This window comes from Pinus tabuliformis, chromosome 2_2 (genome assembly GCF_031772625.1).
Source record: "Pinus tabuliformis cultivar Carrire ecotype Pingquan chromosome 2_2, CPIR1, whole genome shotgun sequence".
NCBI lineage: Eukaryota > Viridiplantae > Streptophyta > Pinopsida > Pinales > Pinaceae > Pinus > Pinus tabuliformis.
The window spans coordinates 777636241-777645531 of record NC_142300.1 but is presented as its reverse complement, the minus strand read 5'-3'; the positions used below and the strand labels follow the sequence as shown (position 1 = coordinate 777645531).

Below are 9291 nucleotides of genomic sequence, written 5' to 3'. Positions count from 1 at the left end.
GATTAGTGCAATCGCTAGTCAGATTGCAGTCCTTCCACTTGGCCGGCTGATGACAGCAACCATAACGAAGAAAAAGTTCTTTGGAGGCAGCAAATGGGAATTCTCGTTGAATCTAGCACCATTCAATAGGAAGGAGCATGTTCTCATCACAATCATTGCGAATGCAGGGGTAGGAACTGTATAAGCAATTCACATTGTTACTATTGTCAAAATTTTCTACAAGAAGAACCTAAGCTTTTTCGTTTCTTTACTTGTTTGCATGACAACCCAGGTTAGGTTTTGGCCATTTGTGCTCAAATTTTCTTCCAAGGTTCGTTAAATTCCCTGATTCTTGCTGTCTTCAATATTTCTTACCATTTTAGCTATGCAGATATTGGGGTTTGGATAGGCAGGGGTCTTCAGAAAATATCTAGTGGAACCTGCTGCTATGTCGTGGCCTGCAAAACTTGTTCATGTTTCTCTGTTCAGGCAAGGAATTTCATTTCATATGATTAGATGAAAATATGTATTCTCAAAATATGTTTGATGAGTTTGTGTCGTTTCTCGAAGGTATATTAGCCTTCTTCAATCTAACGAAAAGCGTAATTCGGTTTCAATTTTGTTGATTGCAGAGCTCTTCATGAAAAGGAAGAGAGGCTCAAAGGAGGCTTTACACGAAACTAGTTTTTCATGATAGTCCTTACGTGTAGTTTCACTTATTATGTAATTCCTGGCTATCTGTTTCCCATGGCGACATCCTTGTCATGGATCTGCTGGGCCTTTCTAGATTCTATCATTGCACAACAATTGGGTTCAGGAATGCATGGCCTTGGCATCGGTGCCATAGCAATAGATTGGTCCACCATTTCTTCTTACCTGGGAAGCCCTCTTGCCAGTCCTTGGTTTGCAATAGCCAACATGGCAGTCGGATATTTTCTTGTAATGTATGTGATAATGCCATTAACATACTGGTTCAACTTGTATAATGCAAAAACATTCCCAATATTTTCTAGAACTCTGTTCAACTCCGCTGGCGAACCTTACAACGTCTCTGGAATCGTTGATTCAAAATTCCATCTGGACAAGAAGGCTTATGAGAAGTATGGACCAATACATCTTACCACACTCTTTGCTTTTACGTATGGCGTTGGGTTCGCTGCATTGAGTGCAACACTGGTTCATGTCCTCCTGTTTCATGGAAAGTATGTTATCAGTCCCTGAGTTCATAAAAATTCCATCGATGCAAAAGCGTTAAGAACGACAATAAAGGGTTATTTGTTGCAGGGAAATTTGGCATCTTACCCTGTCTGCTCTCAACGATCGAGAAGTGGATGTGCATGCCAGACTAATGAGAAAATACAAGCAAGTGCCAGAATTATGGTTCGCTGGAATTCTCGCCAGCACTATGGCTTTAGCTATTTTTCCATGCGAATATTACAATGAACAACTTCAATTGCGATGGTGGGGAGTAATACTGGCATGTGGAATTGCCTTCTTATTCACATTAACCATTAGTGTTATTACTATTAACCATTAGCGTTATTACTGCAACTACCAATCTGGTAATGCGTCATAATGAATTCAAACTGAACTTTTCTCTCGTTAACCAAAATCATTTGAAGTAGATTAATATATCATCAATCTTGCATGAAACTAAATGTTGGATTGCGTGGTCATGGTAGGCGCCAAGTCTGAACAACATCACGGAGTACATGATTGGTTATCTTAATCCAGGCAAACCGGTTGCAAACGTTTGCTTCAAAACGTACGGATATATGAGCGTGGGGCAACCCTTTTCATTCTTGGCGGATTTTAAGCTGGGTCATTATATGAAAATACCTCCTAGGGCAATGTTCTGGCCACAGGTATTTAACGTAAAACTATTCAATCTTGCATTAGACATACCATGTCAGATAGGGAGTTAGAGTTACAACAATCTAAAATTAGCATTTTTATGGGGCAGAGTTCCAACAATTTAAAATTAGCATTTTCGTGGGAATGAAATCATCTAGAGCAATGATCAAATTTGAAGGAGAGTTCCAACCATCTAAAACTAGCATTTGCACTTGATGTTGCAAAGGAAACACCGTAAGGCATAGAGTGTGGAAGAATAGGGACATGTGAATGGGCATTGTTGAAAGCAAGGGTGGATGATAATGAGTTGCAATTGAAATTGTTAGTTATGTGTATGCTGAATATAGATATTTTGTAAATAATAGTGTGTAGAAGAATAGTGACATGTGAATGGACATTGTTGAATGCAAGGGAGGATGATATTGAGTTACACTTGAAACTATTAGTTATGTGTGTTTTGGATATGGATAAGAAATAGTAGTGTGTGGAAGAATAGCAACATGTGAATGGACATTCTTGAAAGCAAGGGTGGATGATAATGAGTTATAGTTAATGTCATATAGAGGTTATCCATTATTCATGTAGCAGTTGTCGTTTATGTGAACATGTTTTTTTGTATTTGGAGATTTTGTTTTCCCATATGTTACATATTTAAGAATGAATTGTCACTTTTAAAGAGGGCACACAAGGTTGCTAGCTATCACAAAATATTCCACTGACTATAAATATGATTTTATTTGTTGTATAATTTGATTTACCACCGTGCGAGTAAAAATTAAATGTCATTTTCCTACTGCGTGGTTCTGTCAACTAGGGGTTTCCAAAAATACAAGTGAATGCCATCAAGCTCCTCACTGAAATCAAACTCTTGGTGAAATGTTTCGTAAATATAGGGATGCACAAATTCCTTAACTTGCCAAAACTCTACTAAAGTGACATTTTTCACTACTAACTTCATATGAGATGTCATGAACTTTCTTTTGGATAAAACCTCGAATGTGTTTTTAATATCCCAATTCATGTTCTGTAACGCTTGCTTTTAAAGGCTTGAAATGCAAATTATGGTTCAAGCCACAACTTTATAAGGAACATATGCACAGAACATGCTTAGGACAACCAATGCAAATTATATATGCATTATTTAGCAAATCCTGCTTAGCAAAAACACTTGTGACAACTATCAAATTGCCAATTTGTCTATCTTCAACTAAACCCCTCTGACAATACTGAGATTTTCCAAGAAAGAGAAACTAGCATGAAATAACAAGTTGAAATATCATCGAAAATCTATACCTCTGATTGTATATGATGGCTGAAATGTATCATAAAGATACACTTTTGTCAAAGATAGTTAAAAATAATGCTACAAAGTAGCAACCGCAAGCTTAACTGACAACCTCTGCCCACTCATTTCCATTCAAATCCCATGGCAGCAAGGCCTAAAGTGCCTACCAATAACAAAGTTGCTTCGATGAAATAAATTGAAAAAGACCCAATCCGAGAACATACAATATGAATACTATCTTCCCCTGCTTGTCATAGACAAAAAAATGCCACATATCATATACAGTAAATGTAAATGTGTCAGCTGAGAGACCCAATTACCCAATATTATAGATCAAGTCCTAACACAACTCCAAAAAAAGGACACATATCATATATAGTAAATGTGTCAGCTGAGGGACCCAATTACCCAGTATTACAGATGAAGTCCTAACACAACTCCATTGTTCTACGAGCTGGGTAGAATGGGAATGGTCACTCCACCAAACTCCTTTTTCTTGAGTACAATATATCCATTATAGTAAGTTTTAGATTAAATTTAAAACATGTTAACTAAATTTTAATATGAAATTTTGATGGTTATGAAGATGAATCATTAATAATATGATTCCTTTCTAAAAAATTGTTTATAATTTTGTTAATATAAAAATTAAAAATTAATATAATAAATTGAATTAAACTATTTTATTATTATTATTTTAATTTAATGTTTCGTTATGCATACTAAATCTTTTTTTCATATAAAACTAAATTTTAAATGTTTACTCATTTACAAATACTACAACACATACCCCTTTTTCGGATTGATGTTTATGAGTAGTAGGCCAAAACTTGACAAATGCTTCAATTTCTTTTCCAAAATTTCAAAGATGCCTATTTGAAAACCCTTGTATATTAGTGTTTGATCCGAACAGGTTTTGAACATACTGGTTGTTGGGTTATAGAGATTTCTGTAAATTGATACCAAGCAAGGAAGAAGTCAAAAGAGGATTGGTATTAAAACCATGGCCGCAGCTCAAGGACTTGTGTTCTTGTCCCTAAATAAGACACTGCAACTGACATATGAGGGTGAGTTTTATGAGGTACTCATATCAAAAGCCTAGCTCTCCACCATAGCAGACAAAGGGGGCATACCCTCATCTACAAATATTGTAAAGCAAATGTAGCCACATTTTGAATATTGCTATAGGGGCTTAGAGCATACTATATTGCAGGCTGTAAAGACTCCACATTAAAAAAAAATCAAAAGATAAGATGAGAAAAATATTGGATCGTAAAGCAATAGAGAGTATAGTGGAAGCATGGGATCCTTATAGTTATTGTTGGTCCTCCTTAAGCCTTGCTAGGATTGGTGGCTTAGGCAAGAAGAGTGATTTTCTAGGTATCATTTTCATTTTTTTGCTCCTATGGGGCTTCTTAGGTTCAGAATTTGAAGGGACCCAACATGGGAAAAGTGTTGTTTGGTGGCTTGGGCCTGTAACACATGAACTAGTACTTAGCCCCAAACAACTCAAGAGTGTACAAATTTCAGAGGACAAAGGATAAAAAGGAGTTACTATTAGAATTTAAAATACCCTCTTAACAAACTCTACCTCGGATTTCATGAAAATTTTAATTTACTAGGCTGTGCATTTCATCAAAAGATAAGAGCCTTAGTGTAAAACAAGGATTGAAACTAAAAAGTAATGAACTGTTATCATGTTTTTCCATTCTACCAGATTCAGAAAACATGTATGTACTAGTTCACTCTAAATGATGCATGATTTATTGCAGAGATGGTAAAAGACTCAATGCTCATTTCTTTTGATGTCACCGGAAATTCGCATTTTGAAATCTTCTAAATCTATTAAAATAGTAACAATAGTACAAAATTATATCCTATTTTCCAGTGATCAGGAACTTTATGGCCCTAAAAGCTTTATTATGAGTAAAAGCTTCTAATTTCAGTGTATTCTAATAGTTTTGTGTGAACGAACTCCAAATTTCTTGCACCATTCCGACTTGAAGTAAATGTGCAGGTGGTATATGGTAGGTAGATAGAGTAAACCTGCAATTGTTTTGGAGAAATCTGTAGAGCTTGTCAATCAGTAATCCTTCAAAAGGACCAGTGCTCTTATTAGTATTCAATGTGATTTTTCCTAGAACATACACAACCCTTGTATTCTTTGCCAATTCAAGCTACTGCAATTCCTCATCTACAGAGTAGTTACTTTCTACCACTGTATTTCTGCTTGCATAACTTCTGTCATGTGAGGAGGAATAAGTTCCTCCGAGCTTGAGATTTTATGCTTTCAACAACTTGGTTGATAAATTCAGATCCTTCAATGTTTGGGGCATCTTTGTAACCATATTGGGCTACACATTTATATACACCCTTTGGCTCTAGTTTTCCAACCATAAATCTCTCCAACAAAAGCATTTTCTTGACTAGAATCATTCTTATGATGACAATAACAAGAACTTCATGCACAGACCCCACATTCTTTTCATAATGTTCAATAATCGGTGGTAAGCCAGAAATAAGGTCCCTGCAGAAGAAACAAGTTCCTGGTACATGTGAATTCACTCGGATAACCAATCCATCCAAAAATTCTATGTTGAGTTTCCTTTGTGCTAAATATTTATACTTTTTCTGCCTTCCATAGTTCGAAGAGAAAATTATGATCAGAAAATTAGGAAGGGACACCAACCTCCCTCTGGAAACTTATTCAATACAGATGATAGATAAACACCTTCAAATATAGCAAAAAAACAAAGTGAAGGGTAGTACAAGAAAAACATGTATGTTAGAAACCACAACCATGACCAAGGTTACTATGCACTTCGTAATGAACATAACCCAACAACTGCAACCCCTGCACCACCAAATACCTAAAATTATACTTGGAATCTCAAAAGAATCCATAAAAACTACCAAATTCTATTGTCAGATATAAATTTTGATATTCTTACCATATGCATTACCAAGTTGTGTTCCATCCGAGAATCCTACAATAATTTCAATGTAGATAACCATGAGAACATAGTTAACTTCAGGTGAATAGATTTGACCCTCGTAATTTTGGGACGTATGCACAATCTTCACTTGAGAGAAGTAGCTAAGAGCCATGGACTATTTTATGATTGAGAATGTTGTTTTAATCAATGCTTTACTGGCTACAATGGCTGCTAAAGTGGCAACAATGAACATTAACCAATACACAGGCTGTTGTATTTCTTTGTAAAATGTAGAGCTTATGTCCCCTAGGTTTTTTATCAAATAGGCCACTTGTCCTGTATATGTGTTAAGTAGAGATGGGTAAACCAACACACAGAAAGCAGGCTGCAACAAAAAACCCAAATTTCTCATTATGTTACTAAAACTTAAGGAGGATGAAGCACACAAGTATGATGAAATACTAATAATTTTGTCCTTGACATATAGCTTGGACCTGGATTGATTTCTTATTGAAAAGGCCCAAGTCTGCAAACATGGCCTTGGCACCTAGATCCAATCAAAACAAAGAACTGATGTTAGTGTTTCTATTTGTATAGCTTTAGCATAAATAATTGGGATGAAGTTATGAATTGTGTTTGAGAAAATCATTGGTATGGATTAATCAATTGAGTTAGAAAACAGTTCCAAGTATACTATATGATAAAATGAGACACATATCATCAATCAATACCTGTTATACATAGGACTACACCTCCAAGCACCACCCATCCTTATTATTGATATTCATGAAAGTAACAGTATATATAATATGGGTTGAATGCCTCGAATGCTCCAGGATAATATTTCACAATATTATATTGTCCTATCATGATGTTGGTCACGAACTAGGCAATCATTATGGGTGAGAACATGAAGCTAACTTTACTTGTACCAAGTTTTTGAAAAAGGAACATTAGTAACAGGTTAAAAAATGACACGAGTACAACAACGCCTACATGAGTTAACATACGAAAAAATAAATTATGTCAGGAAGTGGGATGCCATAATTCACATTATACACAGAGATGATATCATGTTTATGATAGGGAGCTACATCCCTCCTTCAAAATAAACTAACCCATACTGAGAAACTTGATTACATCCCAATATACTCATGGAAGCCAAGCTAATAGTGTCTACTTCGCATTCTTGTATCATCTTACCTTGGCTCATGTTACTGTTCCTTGACTGAATTCCTTGCATAGCTGACAACACTAGAGGATTAAGAATTAATCTGTTGCAAATAGTGCTAAAAACACGAAGTTGGCTACTTCTTTTTTTCAGATGAAAAAAGTGATATATTTATTTTGTAAAGAAATTACATATGTTTCAAAGTCTACATGTCATAGGAGCATATCAAAATTATATATCCAAGCTAATCAGCAAACATGCATAAAAATGAACCTTATAACCAGACCAGGATACATAAAAGATTTTCTATGCTAATTCTAGGTTGTTTGTTGTATCTAGATAAATCAGCATAGCATATTGTAGCATATGTTAGGCATACATCTGTATTTTTTCACAAACATGAAGAGCAAGATGTAATGCAGAGTAGTTACTCCGCAATAAAAAAAGAGTATGTCCGGGTGTAGTTATCCTGGTAAAGGCATAATCTCGGTCTCCAACCAAGTCTCATCCATCTTAATCTCTATGTGGAGTCCATCCAGATATTCCATGATGCCTTTTTTGGAGAGGCAGTCTGCTTCTACATTGAATTCCTTGTTGTATGGTGGAGTATTGGAGAGGGCTCCAGACAGTAGAGATCTGTTGTATCCAACACTGAAGAGAGGATTTGTTTATGTTGGCATTCCCACAGACATAATCAATGATGACCTTTGAGTCCCCATAAATGTGGATAGTAGGAATATTAAGATAATGTATGAACTAGAGGAGTCCCCATAATACCATGGCCTCAGCCTTAGTGCTGGAGCCCTTTCCTGCCCCCTAATGTACCAGATCTATTAACTCTGGCAAATATCGGATAATGAATCCACATCCACAACTGCTACACTGTGATGCTCCGTCAAAAAAGCTCGTAGGGAAGGAGATCTGTGGCCAGATTTGTGGGTTTTGTGCAGTTTATTGGAGTACCAGCATGTATTTCAGCCGCGATTGTGCTTTGAATTTTTTCCATCACCACTGGTTAGCTTTCACGGTACTTATTAAAAACAATATTGTTCCTCCACCTCCAGATCTCCCAAAGAATAATGGGTGGAATGAAGCCCCTAGTGCCATGCTACGAACTCCACCATTCAAGGCACTCTGGAATATCAGACAACAGTGGGAGCTATAACCCAAACGAGACATCCAAGGTATTCCAAATTTTTGTAACCTTGCGGTAGCTTATGAACATATGCAAATTATCATTCAGAGGGGGCGATGGGGTCGGCGTATGAGTAGATGATGCAAGTGGGCCCTTGTGCCCGGGACAAACTCTTCCTTCCCAAATCTTGGGGAAGCCTTATGTTTGAGACTCTGAAACTTTCAGTAAGGATGTTATGGGTGCCAAATTGTGCTGGTGTTGGATTCAAAAGCGCCAATATCTCTAGAAAATTTTATGTCATGAAAAATGCATACCTCACCACTCTCTAATCCAAAAACTAAAGTTGGATTGCTAAAAATAACAAATCTCTCATACAGACCCATAGCTTTTGGGAAATATGCACGCACTTGTGGCAGGATTCATGAAAGAAAATGCCTAAATTGGACCAGCAAGAGCATCTCAATGATCTAAAAATATTCTTGGTAGGCAATGGTTACATGCAAGTAAATCAGCATTGTTGGCCTCAACATAGAAGATCTTCGTGGTGTGCTCAGAAAACAATATATGACTGGCCCTCGGGAATCATCTCATGGTTATGGCAAACACTACAGTGTCATCTTGAGCAATGTCTTATCCTAATCGTAGATGGCATTGACACACTATGTTGGGGTTATCAATCAAAGGGCATATTGACTATGATGGAAGCGTACTCCTTGGGCACTAATACCATCTACACCCCCAATGCTAAGATATGGCCCAAGATTTCTCACTTCCTATGGCTATTGGCTTGGAAGATAGTCGTGACTTGGGATAAAATCATCAAAAGGGACTATGAAGGATCCTCTATTTTCTATATGTGTAGAGGTAGTCCCGAAAGTGTTGAGCATTTGTTTATTGATTGTTCATTTGTGGATCAGTTTTGGACAAAATT

At 36.6% G+C, this 9291-nt stretch overlaps 1 pseudogene; it reads left to right on the top strand.

Moving 5' to 3' along the window:
- The first annotated feature begins 427 nt into the window (after positions 1-427).
- Positions 428-9291, top strand: part of LOC149194997 (oligopeptide transporter 7-like) — an 81184-nt pseudogene continuing 72320 nt past the window's right edge.